At 36.9% G+C, this 23,370-nt stretch overlaps 1 pseudogene; it reads left to right on the top strand.

Annotated features, from left to right (window-relative positions):
* The first annotated feature begins 3,137 nt into the window (after nucleotides 1-3,137).
* On the top strand, nucleotides 3,138-8,819 carry LOC131649445 (uncharacterized; annotated as a pseudogene).
* Nucleotides 8,820-23,370: the final 14,551 nt, after the last annotated feature.

Below are 23,370 nucleotides of genomic sequence, written 5' to 3' on the forward strand. Positions count from 1 at the left end.
GTAGGAATTTTAAACTGCAGCTATCACGTAATGTGATTGCATTGTTATTTTTGCTTCTGTCACTTAATTTGTTTCTATTGTTAATTTTTATTGTAGGCCAATACCCTCTCTCCGTTACCAACACATTCCATGTTACCAAGCTCCTTATCAATTCAGATCTCCCTGTTGTCAAGGACTTCCTTAACAGGTGGCTTCCATGATATATTTCTGTTTAAAGTCATCTCAATTTTTTAGGCCTCTCATGTGCAATATTAATTCTGATTTCGTCATGCAGTTTCCCAAAGGAATCGTTACGTGTTGTTTCCACGCAGCTAACCTCTCAGTCTCAACAATACTCCCGCACATCGACAAATGATAACGGTGGACAATGTCATTTGCAGAAGTTGCTGAAAGGTGCTATTTCAGTTCCACTTAGTGAGATGAAGAAAATCCGCGAGGTACTGTTACGCAAATCTGAATTATATCATTGAACAATTTGAGGATGTGTATGCTTTATTAATATACATATTCATTTTGTCATGCAGAATACTTTCTGTGCTACTGTTGCAAAAACAAGAAAACTCATTGCGTCTTCCCACGGATGGTACTATCAGTGCTGCCATGAATGCACTAAATCAGTTCGCGGTGACAAACCTCCGTACAAGTGTGATAATGGACATTCTACTGAGGCGGAGATCTATAAGTAAGATCCATATGGGAGCTTTGTCTTTGATTCATACCACCTATGTATTGATGCTTACTAATATGGTGTTTAAACATTTGTATCTAATCCAATCAACCAAAAATAGGTATAAGATTGAAGTCGAAGGTTTCCATTTGCAAACTTCTTGCAAATTCATTTTCTGGGATAGAGAATGTACCGAAATATTACACGTCTCTGCTGCTCATATGCGGGATACGATGATAAAGGTGTTTTACGTCTTACAGCATTTATAGTAATAACTTTAGGCTGTTCTGGCTGAGCATTAATAACATGTTATATTTATTTTGTGTAGGCTGGTATCACAGATCCATTAGAATTTCCATTAGATCTTGATGCTATGTTGAAGTTGGAACTTGCATTGAGGGTTAAATGGCAGCCCAGCTGGGACAGCGCCTCGGTTATAATGTTCATTAAGGATGATGAGTTTGTAAAACAATTGAAGGCTCCTTGGGCGGAATCTCAGGTATAACTTCACTCGCAGCATATATTTTCGTAATATTTCTATTATCAATGTAGATAACTAATTCTGTTTATACGTTATAGGCCGTGAATTCTGGACCATCTGTAACACCACTACCACTGCAGGTATATATCATGAAAATAAACTTTATAAATCAATATGTATTGCTAATTCTTTTTTTCTGTTAACGATTTTTAAACATAATTCACATATTCTGTTTGTGTTTTGCAGATTAAAGAGAGTGTCGATGAAGCCAAAACTGATCCTGCAGATGATTGTGACGTTCCAACGGTATTCAAATTCATAAACTAAAGCATGAACTGTCACAGAAGTAACTGTCCTACATATATTCGTAACTTATTTTTTATGTTATGTTTACAGGACTTGGAGATAACATCGAAACACAACCCGGACCCTCTTACTCCCACAACAAAAAGGCAGAGTCATGGTGGTTCCAGCGAGTCGACGTCTCTATGTGACGGTGAACTATCTTCGACCAAATTGAAGAAGATCATTAAGTTGGAGAACAACAAGTAGTCGTACTCCATTAGGAAGAAGATCATCAAAAACTATAGCGTTTCTGTTTTGATCGTCATTGCAATATCATATTAGGAGTCTTTTGAATATTTCTTTTTGGATAACTGATGACTATAGCGTTTCTGTTTTAATCGTCATTGCAATATCATATTAGGAGGCTTTTGGATATTATCTCCAAGTTCACTGATGACTATATCTTATGTGTCATTTCTGTAATATTAAATCCTGAATATTTAACGCATTTTTGTTGTAATATTAGTTCCTGAATACTATATCCTTAAATATGTTCCTTATAAAGAGTTATGTTTTACTTATATCAGTAGCATTTTCTTGGCAGATTCAATGTTTACTTCACTAACTTTAACTGACTCTGTACACTTTTGACCTTAATCTCTATTATATGCCTTTTTTTAATTTGAACCTTTCACTATGGTTGGTTATTATGTAACATTGCTTTCTATTGATAACAGCTTATGTTATAATAATAATTTTCGTTAAAACATTAGCATCAGGTCCATGCATTTTTTGTTACAACCTTACCTCTTTATTTATATTCAAACTATTATTATCTTATATTATTAGTCTTAATCACCATAAAATATTACTGATTATGAACAAAAGTAAGAGACGAAAAGAGAATATATAGAATTGACCCCAAAATATTTAAACAACACCTAAGAAAAGGAAGGAACCATTACTTTTATCAGCAAAGTATCAAATAATCATTACTTTTATCTAATAACTTTAAAATACTGCATGCTGTCCTATGATACAGTTTATCTACAATATGCTGAAAATACTGCATGTAATAGAGAAACAATTTTGTGTTTTTTATTTGTATATTGAGAAAGTCATATATCTACAATCTTATATATATTTACTTTTTCTAAGAGTTTTGTGTTGTCATGTTTTAGCAATCATGACAGAAGAGCATGTTTGGTTCACCTTTTCAACTCTGTCAGTTTTGGTTCACCTTTCCAAACACCTTTTCAACTCTGTCAGCTAAAACTTCAAATTATATCAGTCCACTCACGTGCTGTTCTGCTTTCCAATGAATCTTCGCATTACAACATACCCCTATAATACTCATTGTTGCGTGAGAAAGTTTGTACATCCTACTAACTATAATAATTAATAGTAATATTTGAATCTTCTTCAAACAAGTAAAGACCATTTTGGGGAGACTTTATATTTTCAAATTAAATAGATAGTTTTTGCGGGAAACTTTAAAAATTCAAATTACCCTCTCTTTTTTTTTTTGTGCTCTTTCACAGCACCATGCAGAACAACTTTTGTATTCACAAGGCAGGAATAGCAACTGAACCTAAATCTTCCCTTACTTCATGCTGCAACATCAGTTCAATTTCCTTCTTTTTCTAATGGATCTTTTTGATTAAGTCTTATATACAAAACTATTCATAAAACTCCTCTTCATTAATGGAGTCACGTTCTACTTCAACGACATCTGCTACTGCAAAACTTGCTAGATGGAGAAGAAAACTTATATTAGCTCAAAGGCGACGGACGCGTAAAAATTTGACAGGAAAGTTCCCAACTGTCATGATACAACCAACTTCAGTTCCCATGAATAAACATACACAAACACAGAGACGTGGTGGCTCTACGTGGACAAACCAGTTTCCAACTAGAAATGCTTTTTCAACTGTGCTTGAAACAGGCCAATCTTCAGGTGCTTCTTCAAGTTCTGCTTCAGTTGCTAGGAAGAGGAGGAGAGACATATTGGATGACAGGAACAATGTCTCTAATCACCCCAACAAAGAAAATTCCCCCTTACGAAAACAACCTTTTTTTACCACCACCCTAACACCGAATTCATCGAACCGTATCCCTCTATCTCCCAGCCTATCTAACCAAATTAACACTGCCCCATCCAATACACTTTTACATCAACAAACATCTCACAAAAGGAGGAGAACACTTCCCACTGCTGCCAATAACCTGTTGGCAACTTTTAACCAAACCATTCCACCTCCGTGTAACACCAACAATGCTTCTACTTCCAATGCAGACAATGCAGGCGGCAAAACACTCAATGGAACACCGCATATTGACACCACGGCCAGTTACACGTATGATACGGATTCTAACTCAGAAGATGATCTGAACCCGGGGGATTGTTCTTCTGATGATCATGAAAGCATTGAAAATGACGATATTGTGGACTCTCTTTTAGAACGTATGCTTTCGTTCTTATTATTCGTAAGTTTAATATATCTGTTTTTTGATATTGTTTTAATTGCCGGTACAGAATATTCTGACATAGGAGATCGAGTTTGGGATTGCCCATTTTGTCATGCCTCCATGTGGTATCAGGAACGCAGAGACAAATCGCGGCATACAACTGTTCCTAAATTTCACCGATGTTGTAGGAGTGGGAAAGTTGTGTTGCCGTTACTTTTAAATCCCCCCCCCACTGCTGCAGCATTTACTACATAATAAAATCGATGCAGAGAGTAAAAACTACCAAAGCAACCTTCGCACTTATAACGCCATGTTTTCGTTTACTTCTCCTGGGATGAAATTCGACAACACCGTTGCTAATGGAGGAGGACCACCTACTTTACGACTGCACGGTCAAACATGTCATCGAATAGGGACGTTGATGCCGGATGTTGGACAATCTCCCCAATATGCTCAACTATATATATTTGACACCGACAATGAAGTAGATAGCAGGATGAAATGCTTCAGGTAAGTGTAGTTATTCAGACACCTCTTCAATGGCCAGTCTAAAACATTATCATTGTAATAACAATGCCACATTTTTTGCAGCGACAATGATGTTCTTAGCAGGGATATTGTTCATAAGTTAAAAAAGATGTTGGATGAATGCAATCCTCATGCAAAGGCATTTCGAATGGCAAGAGATCTTTTGAGAGGAAATGAGTTCTTAGACTTGAAGATACGACTGATCAGTGATAGGGCTGAAGATGGTCGTGTATACAATACACCAACAGTGTCAGAGGTGGCTGCTCTGATTGTTGGGGATATTGATCCTACAACAGAGAGAGACATCATTGTCCATGCACGCGATGGCCATTTGCAAAAAATTACTGAATTTCATCCTGCTTACTTAGCCTACCAATACCCTCTCATTTTTGTTTATGGGGAGGATGGATATAGGAAAAATATACTGCACAGGTATGAACATGAATCTGAGGTTACCAGGAAGAATCGTCAATCCATCAAAGATTGGTTGTGTTTTCGTTTGCAGGAACGGAAATCTGAGGCAATGACATTACTTCACTCAAGACGACTTTTTCAACAGTTCTTAGTCGATGGATTTGCAATGATGGAATCAGAACGTCTCAATTGGTTGAGGACTAACCAATCCAAGTTACGAGTTGGGAAATATAATCATTTGAATGATCAAACAAACGGCACTCAAGCGAATTCTGCCCCAAAACGAGGAAAAAGGGTAGTTTTGCCATCTACTTTTGTTGGGAGCAAGCGTTACATGGACCAGCTATATTTTGATGGTATGGCCATTTCAAGTAAGTTGGGTTTCCCAGATTTGTTTGTCACGTTTACTTGCAATCCTGCTTGGCCGGAAATAGAACGTGCTTTGTCCGGCACTAATTTAAAGCCACATGATAGACCTGATCTCATAACCAAAGTATTCAAAATCAAATTTGACGAGCTCATGACTGATATAACCAAACGCCACGTGCTCGGGAAGGTTATTGCATGTAATCATTCTTTCCAAGTTCTCCTTATTTGAATATTCACACTCTTTGGTTCTTACAACGCAAACAAATTTAACATGTGTTGTATCATTGCAGTTATGTACACTATTGAATTTCAAAAATGAGGTTTGCCACATGCTCATATTTTAGTCTTCTTACACCCTCAGAGCAAGTATCCAACACCATCTGACATAGATAAAATCATTTGTGCTGAAATTCCGGACCCCGATGTACATCCAACATTGTACAAATTGGTCTCGGCGCACATGATGCACGGTCCGTGCGGTCCATCGCGAATGACTTCACGCTGTATGAAAAATCGAAAATGCTCGAAATTCTTCCCGAAGCTTTTCCAAGAAGATACTGTTGTTGATGCGGATGGCTATCCCCTCTACAGGAGACGATCAAAAACCCATGTCATCCAAAAAAATGGTATTTCTTTGGATAACCGACATGTTGTACCTTACAACACAAGGTTCCTACTTAAATACCATGCACATATTAACATGGAGTGGTGTAACCAAATTACATCAATCAAGTATCTGTTCAAATATATTCACAAGGGGTTTGATAGAATTGGAGCAACAATTTCAACTACTGGCAACGGCACAGGAAACGACAAAGAGCCTGTTGATGAGATCAAACAGTATCTGGATTGTAGATATGTGTCCCCGAGTGAGGCGTGTTGGAGAATTTATTCTTACAACATTCATGGCAGGAAGCCGGCAGTCGAACGTATGTATTATCATTTAGTAGGTGAACAGGCTGTTTACTATGCAGATCATGCAAGAATGGAAAACGTGTTGGAAAAAGCAAGTGTAACGGAGTCTATGTTCACTGCTTGGTTTGTTGCTAACGGGAAATATGAGGACGCGCGGTCACTTACATATGGTCAATTTGTGTCTAGATTTGTTTATGAGAAAAAAAGCAGAACATGGAAACCGCGGAAAAAGGGGTTCACCATTGGCCGTTTGATATGGGTTCCACCAACCACTGGAGAGTTGTTTTACTTGCGACTGATGTTGACAGTGGTTAAGGGACCACTAACTTACGAAGAAATTCGCAAAGTTGATGACACACAATTTGATACTTTTAGGGATGCATGCTTTGCAATGGGATTCCTAGAAGATGATCGAGAATACATTGGGGCAATACGGGAGGCGAGTGAATGGGGTTCTGGCCATTTCCTCCGCAAACTTTTTGTAGTTATGCTTTTGTCCTCCGCTGTAAATAGGCCTGCTCATGTCTGGAACGAGACATGGGGTCTACTATCTGATGGTCTGCTGCATCAGCAGAGACAGTTGGCACACAATAAAGGTTTTACCCAATTATGAATTAAACTAATTTCATGTGATATTGTTGGATCCAGCATGGATAGACAGTGAATTGTTTGCATAGTTTCCATTCTTACTTTTTACCATTTACATGGTGAATTATTGTCTAACAAAAGTAGGTGAAGAAAAATACTATACTGGAAGTAACATAAGAAAGTCTGCAGTTATAATGACTCAACCACTGGAAGTGTACTTCTAATTTTGATGTATACCTTAAATAGATCATATTGTAGATAATGTTTTATACAATCATTTACAACAGATTTGGAGCTCACTGAGGATCAGTTGAAGAATTTGACGTTAACAGAAATCGAAAAACTAATGCAAGCAAATCGAAGAAGCCTCAGCGACTTTAAACCAATTCCATATCCTGATGGTTACGTTCTACAACAATTAGGCAACAGGCTGGTTTATGATGAACGGAGTTATGATGTGCCTACAATGAGATCCCAATTCACGTCGCTTTTCAACGCTCTGACAGGTTCGTAGAAAATAGATTGTTATCACTTGCCTCTAATGTAAATCAGTCTTATACTTAGTGTTGTTGCCATTCATTGTAGATGAGCAAAGGTCAATATTTGATAAAATTATGGCGTCAGTTGATGCTCAAAAGGGTGGTGTCTTTTTCCTACATGGTTATGGTGGAACCGGTAAAACTTACATGTGGCGAACACTTGCAAGTGCATTGAGGTCCAAACATGATATATGTCTAACCGTTGCAACAAGTGGAATAGCTTCTTTATTGTTGCCCGGTGGTAGAACTGCACATTCCAAATTCAAAATACCTGTGCCAACAATGGACAACTCAACATGCAAGATTGAATATAACGATGACGTTGCAGACCTTCTACGGCAGACAAAGCTTATTATATGGGATGAAGCACCGATGGCACACAAACATGCTTTTGAAGCACTCGATAGAACTTTGAAGGACGTGATGTCTACATACGGTAATTCAAAGGATATCTTTGGCGGAAAGGTCGTTGTTTTTGGTGGTGATTTTAGACAGATTTTGCCCGTTGTACCCAGAGGGAGTCGTTCGGATATTGTACATTCTGCCATAAATGCCTCTTACATTTGGCGGTCAGTTGAAGTGTTAACTTTAACGCATAACATGCGACTGCAATCTGGCCCAGATGAAGCTGAAAAAAAAGAAATTGCAGAGTTCTCAAAGTGGCTGTTGCAGATTGGTGAAGGCAAACTTTCTGAGCCAAATGATGGATTTACTGACATTCAACTACCACCAGAACTATTGATCACGGATTACACAGACCCAATTGTTGCCATCATTAATAGTACTTATCCTGATTTTATCGAAAATTACCAATCTAACGACTACCTCAAAAGTAAGGCAATACTTGCTTCTACATTGGAAGTTGTCGATCAAATCAACAATCACGTCCTTGATCTGATGCCAGGTGGTTAAACAAATTCCTATGCCTTCTAATTCTATTTTTCATTTATGTCAGTCACTAACAATCTGCTTCCAATCATCTTTAGGGGAAACCAAGGATTACTACAGCTCAAATTCCGTCGATAGGTCCGAAATTCATGACACCAATGTAGTCGATATACTCACACCGGAGTTTCTCAGTTCCTTGACTACTTCAGGGTTGCCTAACCATCTCATTAGGTTGAAGGTAGGAACACCTGTTATGCTTATGCGTAACATAGATCAGTCGGAGGGTTTGTGTAACGGCACTAGGGTAATGATAACTAAGATGGCAAACCATGTCATCGAGGCGAAAATAATGGCGGGAAAGTGTTGTGGAAACTTGGTCTACATCCCTCGAATGGATATGTCTCCCTCACAATCCCCTTGGCCCTTCAAACTCAAACGGCGTCAATTTCCAATAATTGTCTCATATGCAATGACGATCAATAAATCTCAAGGACAGTCTCTGGATAAAGTAGGACTTTTTTTGCCACGAGACGTCTTCACTCATGGCCAAATATATGTGGCACTGTCAAGGGTCACAACCAAGCAAGGAATAAAAATCCTGGTATATGACGAAAATGACAGGTTGAAGTCTACTACTGCAAATGTTGTGTATAAAGAGATCTTCAACAATATATAAATGGGATATGTATAAGGTAATTCAAATGATTGCTTTAACTTTTGTTTTATATTTTTGTTTATATCAATTTTGAGCCTAATTGTGGAGGGTTTATGTTTGCATCAGTACTGTGAAAGTAAAAATATTCCATCGATGGGAAAACTGTGGCTGTCCAAATATGCAACAGGATTACACTGGAAACAAGGGACAACAGGAGTTTATTTAATTTTTGAGACTATATACACTCTAATATGTTACAGCTATAATTTTGTGTAGATTGTAAGGGAAATACACTACTTAGCTACTGTAACTGGTTTGCTCAATATATTATGGTTTTCAATATATTAAATAGTAATCCAATTTCCCTTATCCAACTACCTTATCATAAAGACTTGTGGTAGATAGCAAACATAAATATATAACAGCATAGGTTAAATATCCAGTAAACAAGTATCAAAAGGTAGCATAACATGTTTACTATTTATTACACTCATGCAAGTAAATACACATAACATGTTTTATCCAAGGAAGTAATATCTAACCTAAATCGAATCCTATCTCCGCATTTGAAGTTGTTGGACCTGCAGAATTCGTCCCATCCGTATCCTAACTTTGTGCGGCGAGGATCTTCAATGTTTAAGGGAGACATGAATTTGTTCTTCCCGTTGTCACCGCATAACACAATGTCTTCATATCCATTGTCTCTGAGGACGGTCGCAAAATCCTCCTGCAATTTCTACGAAAAAAAGTGGAAATAAGTGATTGTTTCAACATTGCTCAACAGTTCAATTTGAAATAAATGGATACGAAGCAACTCAACTAATTTTGGCAGGTCAACGCTGAAAGGAAGCAGATCTACATCGAAAAAGTATATCTCTTTGTAGAACACGTTTCTGCTATGAAAACGCGGTAAATCTTGGGGTCTTAACACCTCACTAATTGATAAAATGGAGTAGTTGTTGTTACCATAATATCCAACCGTCAAAACTACATCCGGAGGCAGACTATAATACGATTCCATACAAGGCCATCCACTTAAAATGAGCGGATGCATTTCAATTTGGTTGTAGATCAGATCATGGTGTACCCCCTGATTATTCATTATGATCCAATTCTTGCCAAGTTGGCGACCGTAGCTTTTCACAAATAATGGTTGAATTTCGGGGTAGGACTGCAAATATCAAATTTACACAATGTTGGATGAGGCATAATACTTCCATATACTTTGTTAATGTCAATAATACATATGCATATATTTTACAAATTTAAAAACAAAACAATGAGATCAATAAACAAACTGAACCTGTGTCGAGATCTTTGCGATTAGAAAATAATCTATCATTTCTGAATGCTTGAGAATGCCGCATAGATCCATTTTTAATTATTTGTAGATTGAAAATTCAACTTTTTAAATGATGCAGAGGCAGAGGTGATGAACAACGCTTCTATGAGCATTCAGTTTGTTTGTGTGCATACATTGGGGATGAGTATTTATTATAGAAATTCACTGCAGCATCACATGATGCTTTCATCCCTTACCATAAAGTAAGCATGCTTGGCTGAAGGGGTTTTGTCCTTATGCATCCAAACTACAAGAATATGTCCCTAATAGTCACATGTGCAGTGTACTTTTCTGCGAAAAAGAAAAGGAATATATTCCTCACCACATGCAAACACTATTGGTGCCACACAACACTATGCCACTTCCCAATACCACATGTGACACTCACTTGATACTTATCTTCTTAGTCTATAAAGTTTCAGTTATATTTATATATTTAACAAATTGATAAACTATTTTATTATATCAAAACACAAACCAAACCTGTGTGGAGATCTTTGCAATTAGAAAATAAAGTAGTATCATTTAGTAGACATGTGTTGAGTAGTATTATTTTGCATAAAGTAGTACATCATTGCATCATCTATATAACACCATACGATTTTTTTTTTATTTTTACATTAAATATAACTTCATATTATACATAGCAATCCCATGATTCCATTAATCTTACATCATAAAACATTACTATTTTGTCCTTCATAAACCCAATAAATTGCTACTGATACAATAACGGGTTTGTTGACCCAATTTACCCAACACACCGTATAATTTGTTTTGTTCTAACAACATACATGCCTTGGGGTTTGTAAACTTATAATTGGAAAATCATCCATGTAATTTGATGCATAAGCCACTGAATCTCATTAGTCGATCACAAGCAATAGAACTGCAACTAAACTAACATTGCCATTATGTCACATTTTCCTTCAAGTGTTAATGTAAACCATGCAGAACTGATTAATTATGTCAGCACAACAAATTTATCCAACATTGCAAACCAAATGGTTGTCCAAAATAACTAAATTAGCAAAATACAATGCCATAATAGATTGACAGCACTGCTGCTCTGCCAGTAATGACGGAGCCATTACGTTGCCGGAAATTAATGCTCTAAACAAACCTGCAGGAAACAAACACTGGCATTTTTGTACTTTTCACGAAACACGTGCAAACAATTACAACAACCATCAATGTATAAATATATAGTGCACTGCACATAACAATAATATTCATTTCAGTTGCAACATAAACCATCCATACCATAAAAATACTGTCATAACAGAATATGAATGACTCTAAAATTCCAAGTCTTGCCCAAAAAAAGATAAAAACCATAACATTTTAACATTTGTCCAAAAAGTAATAAACGATGCTACTCGATCAGTTAAACAACTTATACACTAAGCTTTTCCACGTTGGACCGCCACAGAGATCTCTTCCACCGGAGGATGTCTGATGCAAAAACGCAGGGTGTCACCTTTCTGAAGGTTGCGGTCTTTGCAGAAATCAGACCATCCACCAAAGATATACCGGTCCACAGTGTCGTCCCTCTTTGTCATCTCACAATAATAAGGAACATTGTTGTCGCGATCGATCAGCTTTATTCTTTCAATCTTACCGTGTATGCATGCACGGATAACTGCTCTCGGAATAAACTGAAACAAAAAAGAAAAAACCTAACTTAGTTTCCATAACACTGTGCATCATTGCTAAATATTATTTTACGAAAAGAAAAGAAACTAACAAGGACATTGTTTCTCAGCTTGACTGGGTTGTCAACCAATCTGGTCCAGCTTTCTTCTTTCATTCCTACTGTTTTTGGAGCCGAATTCCTACATAAATAAGACATTAAGAAATATATAAAACATTCATAAGTTAGGTTTTTTTGCGGGAGTAGTAAACATATTGAACAGGTTGACAATAAAATACTACCTTCCAACAGCTTTTTCCTTGCCTTTCAACTTCGACGGCAATCTGTCAGCTCCTCCATTGCTACAAACATACAACAACAAATATGACAACTAAGTTATCATCCTTTGAACCTATTAAACGAGCGGCTAATACATACTTTAATGACTATGGCTAATACAATCCACAATAAATAAATACCTTCGAGAACCACATGGTTGGAAGGATGCCCGGTAGACAGACTCATGATACCTTCTGCGTTCATGCCCTGCAGCAATGGTCGGATTCTGTTGTTTCCCTTTGCCTTTCTCACTGACTACTGAAATCGCTTCACGCCCCAAAACATCTGTTGCCAATCCACGCGTATCGTCTTCCTCAACAACAGGTTCTGTTTTCACCTTCATTCCAACAACTTTTGCTTTCCCTTTCACCTTCTCCAAATATGTGTCAGCTCCTCCATCCCTACAACAATTCAATAAGAAATATGAGTCCTTAATGTCCTACTTTTTACATTTGTAACTAATACTTCAGCGAAGTATTTAGTATTACACGACTATGTATAGAATATTATACAACAAAGTTACCTTGAAGCATTGGTAACTCCATGATACTTTCTTTGCCGGGTTCGCCTTTCACCGTTGCCAGCAGTTCCAGATATTGAGGCTTTCTCCTTAACTTCACGCCGCATTCTGCCCCCATCATTACTCATTGCAGCGGCGGCTCCCTTTCCGTTTTGTTTGACTGACCCCGAATAAGATTTAGTTCTGCCACACAATGTCCAAACAAACTACAAATGCTTAGTCACAGACTAGGGTTTACAAAAAAATTTAACTTTGTTACTAAAACCCTGGGTTTTAACTATTAAAAACGACGAAACAAGTACCTTCTGGTTGCAGATGATTGAAATGACGCACGGTAAACAGCTGCATGATAGGTTTTTCTTCCATGCCCACCAGCACTGACTTGAGCCTGTTCTTTCTGTTTCCCTTTCTTACAGCGTACTGCAATCTCCTCACGCTCCAAACCATGTCTTTCCAATCCACCAGGAAGTTCTTCCTCAACATCTGCTTCTTTTTTCACCGTATATTCCTCGATTTCTTCAATCGCAACCATGCTTTCTTTTTTGACAGCACGTAACTCTTCCAGCATTTGCTTGAGAACACCACTCCGAGTGCGTTTCGAAATGCCCTGGATTTCAACACGTTCTTCCTCGCATCTGCACAAAGAGAGTTTTTCGAGCAATCAGAAACCGGCATTATCTTTAAACATTACATTTAACTTTTTTAACCCATTTATTTTTCCTAAAGTCACATCCAGGGTTTGAAGGTTCATCAATATACATGCATGGAAATCAAATTACAAAAACGTTAATACAATCCTATGGCCACTATAACTACATGCAACAATATCTCCAACAACATATCGTCTGTTACTTTATGCTTTTCGAGAAGAGGTTGGTTCGAGGACGACAACATTTTAACAACATCTTACCTTGAAACGGTTGTTCGAGAACGCTTCACTGAGCTTCCTTCCATTCTCTGACACAGATATGCTTCGATGACTTGGGATGCTTCGTACGGGTGCTGCTATCTAGAACAAAATCACCTTTCAAAGTAACTATGAAACAAAGACCCAGACACCGAGACTTTGCTATTAACGTTTTCTCTAGAAAGTTACGTTTTCCAAGTTGAAATGTTTAGGTTTCCAAATATATTTTTTATTGAAAATTGAAAACTTATTGCGTCCTTTCAGTTATTAAATTTATTTCCAACTTTTTTTTTTATATAGTTCAACTTCCCATTACGAATAATTTATTTTTACATATATATATTAAACAAGTTTCTTAACAGCTTCACTATTCTATTAATTTCATTTTTTAATGGTTTTGATTATACTTGTTTTCTATTCATTTATATTAGTAGTTCTACTTTTTAATTATTGTTTCTTCTTAGTCTTCCTCACCATCTTTGGGCTTATCTTATCATAATTATTTCTTTAAAATTAAAATAAACTCTTACTATTTAACTATTGCTAATTAAAATGCTCATTATCAAAATAAATGTGGCATAATACCTGTCATTTGATGATAATCAATCATGCTTTTTTACTCTATATTTACTCTTTAAAATTTTTTATTATAACTGCCTTTAAAATTTGTATTTTCACGAATATTTTTTCTATTGGATTATGCTAATTTTTAAATAATTATCCATGTAATATAAACAACAATCTATTTTTAAAAATATATATATCTTAAAAACAAAATTATACATGAAAAACGAATTCGCGTCACATACCAGAACCCGTGCGACCGCACGGGTTTGTTACTAATATATATATATATACAAAAACAAAAAAATCTATGGATTAGCGTGGCATTAACAAAAAAATAAAGTGAATTAGCTTGACGGTAGATTTTCTTTTGAGTAGGACTATGAAATACTCTCTTAAATGAGAAGGTAACAAATTTGGAGTGATGGATGATATTAAAAATATATTTTGGTCTTGGAACATCGATAAATTTTATTTTTTTAAAAAAAAAAATTGATGTAATTTTTATCTTTTTAAATCCGTTTTGAGTATTCTATTTATAATTTTCACTTATTGAAAAATAAAAAATTACCAACCAATTATTTGTTTCTATTACAAAAGAAAAGTTTTTTATTTTCAATTATTTTGAAATCAATATTCTTATTTTAGCAAAAAGCTTTTATAAAATATTAAAATTTCTGTTAGTGCACAAGGTGATGAAATGAAAGCAAAAGGAATATTATATTCTAATAAATGATGACTATAAAAGACTATGGAATGATTGGGTTTAAATGACAACTACTACTAATTTATTTATACAGAAAACTAGGGCCACATAGGCAACATACTAAAATACTAAATTACCCTTCAATACCATTCCTTAATTTAGGATTTCTTATACAAAACTAACAACACCAATTCCATCCATTAAGCGAAGAAATTGATCTGTCTTAATTGTCTTCGTCAGAACATCTGCTAGCTGCTTCTGGGTGCTACAATGCACAATTTCTAGTACCCATTCTAGACTTGACTCCTCAGAAAATGATACTTTGTCTCAATATGCTTGCTTCTCCCGTGTAGTACTGGGTTCTTGGCAAGATCGATTGCAGACTTGTTATCAATCATCAACTTCAGAGGCTTATCTACTTTGATCTTCAGATCCTGTAATAGATTCAGAAGCCAAACATCTTGACATGTAGCTACAACACCTGCAATGTACTCAGTTTCACACGTTGGTAGTGCAACAACAGACTACTTATTGGAACACAAAGAAATAGGATCTTCTAGAAACTTAAACAAGTATCCAGAAGTACTTCTTCCATCAACTCTATCTCCACACCAATCAGAATCAGAGTACTCATCAACTCTGAATCTATCTTTCTTCTAGAAGGGAATAGTACTCCATACTTCAGAGTTCCCTTGATATACCTCAGAATCCTGACGGCAGCTTGGTAATGGGACCACTTAGGTTTACTCATGAACCTACTAACCATTCCAACTACATAACAAATATTAGGTCTGGTATTACATAAATACCTTAGAGAACCAATCAACTATTTGAAGGTTGTAGCATCCACATCCTCACCGTCAGAGTCAAAATCCAATTTATGATTGGGTTTTTATGGAGTGATAGCAGCCTTACAGTTCTGCAACTTAAATCTCTTCAGAAGCTCAAGTTCATACTTCAGCTGTTGAAGAATGATACCCTCTTTCGAGTACATAATCTCCATCCCTAAAAAAAATACCATATTTCCCAGATCAATCATCTCAAACTCATTCATCAACACCTCCTTGAACTTGATTATATCTTTTTGATGACTTCTTGTTAGCAATATGTCATCAACATAGAGACACACCAGAATCATATTACCTCCAGAATGTTGTACATAAACTCCATATTCTATCTCACATTTCTAAAACCCATGCTTCTTGAAAAATGAATCAATCTTCAAGTTTTAGGCTCTAGACGCTTGTTTCAATCCATACAAAGCTTTATGTAACTTGTACACCATCTCTTCCTGATTCTTTTTCATAAATCCAGGAGGTTGTGACACATATACCTCTTCTTGTAATAGAGCGTTCAGAAATGCAGACTTCACATCCAAATGCATCAGAGGCCAATTCCTATTTGCAGCTAAAGCAATCACTAGTCTGAATGATTCATGTCTAGGTTTTCGAAGAAAACCTCTAGCCACTAACCTCAAAGTAATCTAGCCTAGGTTTTCGAAGAAAACCTCTAGCCACTAACCTTGCTTTGTGCTTGTCAATTGATCCATCTGGCTTAAGCTTTAACTTAAAAACCCATTTGACGTTGATGGCTTTCTTCTCCTTTGGAAGCTTAATCAATTCTCAAGTCTTGTTTCTTACTATAGCCTTAAGTTCTTCTTTCATGGTATTTAGCCATACTTTCTTCTTGAGAGCCTCTTCAATACCCACGGTTTCAAAGTCTACTAACATGGCACACTGAACAATTTCTCCTTTGGAGTTTACTTCAGTTTCTTGTAACATGTCAAAATCTGCAAACCTTCTTGGTATTCTTCTAATTCTTTGTGGCCTCTGAAAAATATTAGATACTTGACCACCACAACAAATTGGATCACCTTCAGAAGCTCTTTCTTTAGAAGTTCCAATTAGAGAATCATGACCGGCGTCAGAGGCTTGACTACCTTCAGAAGCTCCTCCTTCAGAGGGTCCACCTTCAGAGTCATGATTACCACCAGAAACATGATCATCTTCAGAAGCTTGTCCTCCAGAACCTACGTCTTCAGAGTTTCCCTTCCAGAACCATGGTTAACACCATATTCAAAATCTCGATCATAATCAGATTCATCATCTGACTCATCTTCAGAGTCTTCAAAATCATCTTCTGACTCTGACTCTTCTTTAGAACTTTCAAGTTCTAGTTTATCTTCATAAATGGATTTAGACCTGCTCCAATCCCAAGCTTCTGACTCTTTTACAATGACGTCTCTGTTGACTTCAACTTTATTAGTTTTTGGATAATAAATGTAACACCCTTCTAACCCCCACGGCAATTAATAGATAAATCAGAGTAAAACATGAAACAAGAGTACCACAATTATTTAAAAACAACAATCAATAACCAGCCTTAGTCTTAAGTCATGCTTCATTAGGAAACAAATTATCAAAACATAATCATGTTCATCACAACTGAAAGAAAACATCGCCAATACAACCAATGGAAATAAAATCCAACACCAATTAAAATAGAGTAATCTCATAAAACTCTAAAACTATCGTTCCCCAATGTTACAAGATCAGAGCATGATCGACACGACCCAAATAACGGATAAACTCTACGAGTCATTGTAACACCCCACTTTTCCCATTTAAATAAAATACGCAATACTAAGAAAATAATCAGATTTTTTCACCATAAAGTGGAATGTCACATTAAAACAATCCAAAATAACTCCTTGTATTAAATAAAACAAAACAACGGAAAATTAATTGTTTTATCTCAACTTGGCGATATGCCTAAACACCAAAAATATCCACATTAATTCGTGGTTCTACAAATCTCCAATTAACAAATGATACGTAACTAATCGATAAAAGAAATAACGAATAGATAAACACCCAAAAATCACGTGTTACGTATCAGAGCGACTCCTAAGACTTGATCAGGAAACGCACACTCCATGCACACTCAAGTACTTGGATTATTTGTACTTCCAAGGAAGTACAGACGTAACAACAATAACAAAGGGGATAGAACTACATTCAATAATTTAACGGTGAAATAATCATGTTAAGAGTAGTAATCACACAACCACACCAATCCAATCAAATATTTAAGATGCAATGTGACTCAACTAATGACACAATGCATGTGGTACCAATCACCAAGGTTCATTCAATCAAACCAGATAAATCACATACACCTCTCCTAGGCAATGATTTATCTACACCACTGGTCACATACACTCCTCCTGAGCAATGACCTATTTCCACCAATATCACTATGAAATGCATGACAACGATATACATATAATTTACATGTACAAAACATGTTCACACCAGTACGATCCTCCTGATCAGTTGTAAGTTTTAAACTTACCGCAATACTCAATGGTATGACCACACCTGTTCAGACATATGCGCACACATACATACAACTCACTGTTTACAGTGATTTCCGGTAAACAACCGCTAGTCTTCCAAACTATAATAAATATGATTTGGTTACTCGCAGGATCGACTAGATTGATCCTAGGACATAGTCAAATAGGTTGTTATTCATGATAGTTCGAATTATGTCTATGATTGGCGTGTCTCGGAATAAGAAATACTTAATCAAATAAATAAAGATTAGCAATCACCTTGTTATACACATAAATATAACACCAGCGAAAGTTAAAGATAAAACATAAGACAAAAATTGTAAAAGTGCAAGAATCTTAAAGTGCAGAAAAGTTAAGTGCTTCGAAGATAAATGACATGAAAATAAAGAGTGCAGGAATGTAAATGACAGAAAGTAAAAGAAAGCGTAATAATATCGAAAGATACTTGAATAAAGGAAAATACACATGTATTTAAATTGGTGTTGGTGTCATACGTACATTTCTCAGCGAACTCTTTCTCTTAACACTTGATACTTGAGCAATATGTGAGTGATTTGTACAAAATGAACACACGGGATCCTAACATTAAGATCCTTATTTATACTAGTTTCGACCCTAACGGTCCTACACTAACCTAATGCCACGTTACTCATAGAAAATCCAGGGATGCCATCTGTCTTCGTGCAGTTACATAATCTGTTTCGAAATTCAAATCATCCCGCCTGAATCCTCCTTCGACGCGTGGCAACATAATTATAATCAAGAATGCCACGAAAACACGCTAAGCTTTAACACTTTGCATATTTCGCAAAAACGTCTAAGTCTTAAAGACCATCCTTCTCGAATTTAGCTTCGGTGCTCACTATTTTGCTTCAACTTAAACATCATTCTCGAAACATGGCCTTCAGTAGCCATTCTCTATCTTCAAGGATGGTCATCAGTAATCCATCTTCTTCGAACTTCGAACCTTCAAAGGACATTTCTTTCAAAACGAAATCTTCAGCTAACAAATTGCCCCCAATAAATGCCTGTTTCGAAAGACAAGAGAAATAGGCGTTTCTTGTTGTAACAAGATTTCGTTTTAGAGTTCCAAGATCATTGACTGACGTCATAATCATTTATGACTCTGTTTCCAAAATGTCTTGTCATTTTCAAAGATGTCTACTCATAACTTACATTCCCACGTTCTGGTCTTACTTTATGATGATTACTTCTACATACTAGGAGTAAAGCTAATAACTATTCGACCGCCGTTGGATTAAATCAACATCTGCCGCGTGTCTCTTGGTTTTTACCCAAAAGACTTGAAAAGGCTTCCGTTAAACCTTTAAATACCTGAACTCATATGCTCAGATAACTTTCTTCATTCTTTCTACAGAAAAGAAACGTCTCTGGTTCCATTCAAACCCATTTCTCAGATCAAGCTTACTCATGGCATCTTCCTCAAATGTTCTCCAACCAGCTTTGAAACTTCAGAAATCTACACAGATGGGGGATCAAGAATACATACCAAACCCAAATACTGCAGAAGTGCGCGCCATTTATGCTTCTCAGGTAATCATTCCCTTTGAACTTTCTGGAAAAACTCATGCCTTCATGGGTCCTTTACCAGGAGAAACTAACTCTTCTCTGAATAAATTCTTTCCTGCTTATTATAAAACTAGGCCTTTAGTTAGTAAGAACAAAATAGATGAAGATGGTCGTCCTATCTTATCAGATCCTGATAGTGCAGAAGACACTTCGACCGTAACCCCTTTAGCCCTAGAGAAAATTAGGTTAAACTATATAACCAATTTTTTGAGAGTTTTTAGGTCAATTCCTTTAGCAAAAGACCCTGAACTGTACTATGCCTGGCTAACAAGAATAGAGAAACACAAGGCTTCTTTCTAGAAACAATTGGGCGTTTATGATTTAATCCAACTGTCCAAAACTGGTTTAGAATACAACCAAACCATGTTAGTAGCATCAGTTCATTTCTGGGATGCTTCCCATAACACTTTTCATCTCCCGTGTGGAATGGTCACCCCCACTCTTTTCGACATAGCTGCTATCACGGGGCTTCGACCAACCGGAGAGACCTTTGACCCCAATGTCATGGATACTAATACCATTAATTTCAGCGAAGCAACAGTTACTTACACTGCGTTCATTCAACAATATCATGACGAAAACAATGAAGTAGTCTCGGACGAAGAGCATATTGCTTTCTTAGCCTTATGGCTTTCGAGGTGCATTTTCTGCTCTAGGTCCATACAGGTAGCAAAGAGGTATCTTTGTATGGCCAATCAACTACATGCTGGAACGCAACTGAACCTAAGCCAGTTAATTCTAGGGTTTCTCTATGAGAACCTAGGTGAAGCAACAGACCTTGTTAAGAATTATGAATCAGGATCTCTACTCTTTGCTGGTCCTTTCTGGTTTTTGCAACTGTGGCTTAATGCTACTTTCGAAGCTCACCTCCCATTTCGAGGCACTGTCAACGAAGAAGATCCAGACATCAAAAATCGAGCTGTAGAAGGAACCAGGTTGGCTTTGCTAACTCCTAAAGAAGATACTGGGAAACTTCGTGAACACTTTTTAGCATATGTCATGATGTTTGCTCAGTGTGATCAATTCAGCCCTTCAATGGCTCCATTCGTACAAAGGACAGTGGGTCCTGAATGGTTCACTCGAAGGTTTCCAGCGACGTCCCCAGATCAACAGACTGAATCTGTAATTATTTGGGAAGCTTTTCTTACCCCAAGGCTTTTCTATCACCGTCTTCGACCCTCCAAAAGCCAATGTGTTCTTCTCTGCTACCAACCAAATTTGGTGTCGAGACAATTTGGATTGGTTCAAATAAAACCCAAATGTCTATATGAGAAAAGGAACCACATGTGTCTACACACTTTGTATCTAACTGAAGATGAGTGTGAATCAAAAATTGCCAGATACACCGGTGTTACCAATCTCTCTCCTATTCCTTTCGAACCTGCCTTTTATTCTACTCCAGATTTTCAAAAATGGTGGACAGATTACTACACCATGCAAATCTTCGATGCTGAGAGCCTTACTCGCGAACTAACTGAAGCTTTTGATGATGTGCAGGAAAAATTTCACAAAGGTACTTCAACTCATATTAAAGAAATACAAGCCTTTCAAAAATTCTTTGAAACCATCTACATGCCTGATGATCTTAGTCGGACCGTTCGTGAAGCTGCAATCATTTTGCGCGAAAAGTTTTCCGCTAAACTGGATAAGTTGAAACTGCCCTCGTTTGTTCGACCAGAACTGCGTTATGAAATGGCTTTCAAACTTAATCCTCCGAAATTCCCTCCACTGCCAAGTGCTGACTTTGGTGTGGCTTTGAGCCCTCCTTTCCCAGACTGGTTCGTGTGTGGGAACGCTTTTAAAATTCTTCAGGAAAGTACTAAAAAACGCGCTGAACGAGTGGTCCCGACTAAGCATACCCTGGATACTTTCAAAGGACACCTTCATATAGATCTTGAACATGTTCGTGTCTTGACTCCAATACCTGAAGGTTTGGGTTTAGACAACTTTCGACTAACTTTTCTTTCTTTTGGCTGAAATACTGATTCCAGTTTCAACTACAGTCGTAGGTCGAAAGAGAAAGATCAAAGAAGCCACTGCACAAAAGGATTCTGGAGTTTCGAAGAGCAACAAGGCAAGTAGGAGTGATTCTACCACGACCGGCAAGAAACCCACGGTATACACGCATTTTATATTCCAATTGGTATATTTCTGTGGATAGTACTTACTTTGCTCAATTCATATTCTTCAGACTTCGAAACCTCCAGTGCACTCGAAGCGAAAAGATCCTCAAACCGTTGCTTCAGATGATGAAGACAAATCTCCTCCTCGCACCAGGCAAGGACACAAGAAAAGACAGAAGACTGTCACTCCTTCAGGCAAAGAAAAGGGGTCTGGTTCTTTGAAAATTCCTTCACCGGTTGATAAGGTATCTTCTGAAGAATCACCTTTGAAAGGTGGTAGTAACGTTCTTGTTGTGGAGAGCCACAACTCGAGTCCAGATAACATTCCAACCAAGGTATTTGGATCTCATAACATAATCATTTCTATAAATTTTAACTTAAACAATTAAGTTAACATTTTACCTTATGATTGTAGGATGATGCTGGCACAGCCACTTCTGATCTCAAAGCCTTCAACCTTACCATCGACCTTGATAGTCTCCAAGGTAAGTGTACATTTTTTCTTACGACAAACAGATTTCTTGCAATCTACCCATCATAATGTGTCCTAATTACTTAATGCAGCCAAATCTCACGTGCTTTCACCAGTTTTTGAAGATGCTCAGTGTCATACCCTAATTTTTGACCCCCCTGAGATGACATATCTTCAGGATTTTCATCAAGTCAAAGTAAGTACTCAGGGCAGTCTGGCATTCAATCGAGGGTGTTCAAAGACAAGAAAACTCAGGCAAAGGATCAATCAATAGAGGGATTAGTCTCTAATACAATCATAAGACTCAAAAGCTTCATTATTTCACCTATGATTGATTAGACACCCAGTCATCTAAGTACAGAATTACTCAGATCAACAGACTAGGGTTTGGAGCCTATCAAGGACTAAAATCAGGGATCACCTTTGGGAAACCCTAAAAAGCCCCAGGGAACCATTCAAAGACATCAATCATCTTCAAATAACTCATATGACAAGATCCACTGGACATTACACCTCAGTTCAAAGTCTACAGTCATCATTGTCCTCTGGTCGACAATTAGGGTTTTTGACCTAATTCACCAAGATAGTTGACTTTTAATCAAGGCATGGATCCAAAACTCAATACATGATTCAAGAATCTCTACTACCTCAATATAATCCATTTACATCATTCATTTGAGGAGAAGATCTTGTTTCTTCACAAAAGCCCAAAAAATTCACTTTGTTAGGAAAAGTCAACTGTGTGGGATCATCATTGACTTTTAAGGTTTTTGGTCAAAAAATGACTTTCAAAGATCAATATCATCAATATATGGATGTCAAAGTCATTTGACCAAAGAAATTCAAAGAAATTCATCAAGGAGCAAAAAGTCGGGAATTAGGGTTTTTGAGGGCATGGTGAGAACTCAAAATTTCACCTACACAACTCAAAAAACTTCCAACATGAAAGCTCTAGATCTTGCAAAATAAAACAACATCTTACAAAGGAACTTTTTTCAAAAGATCAACCATTTAAGGG

This window comes from Vicia villosa, linkage group LG2 (genome assembly GCF_029867415.1).
Source record: "Vicia villosa cultivar HV-30 ecotype Madison, WI linkage group LG2, Vvil1.0, whole genome shotgun sequence".
Lineage (NCBI taxonomy): Eukaryota > Viridiplantae > Streptophyta > Magnoliopsida > Fabales > Fabaceae > Vicia > Vicia villosa.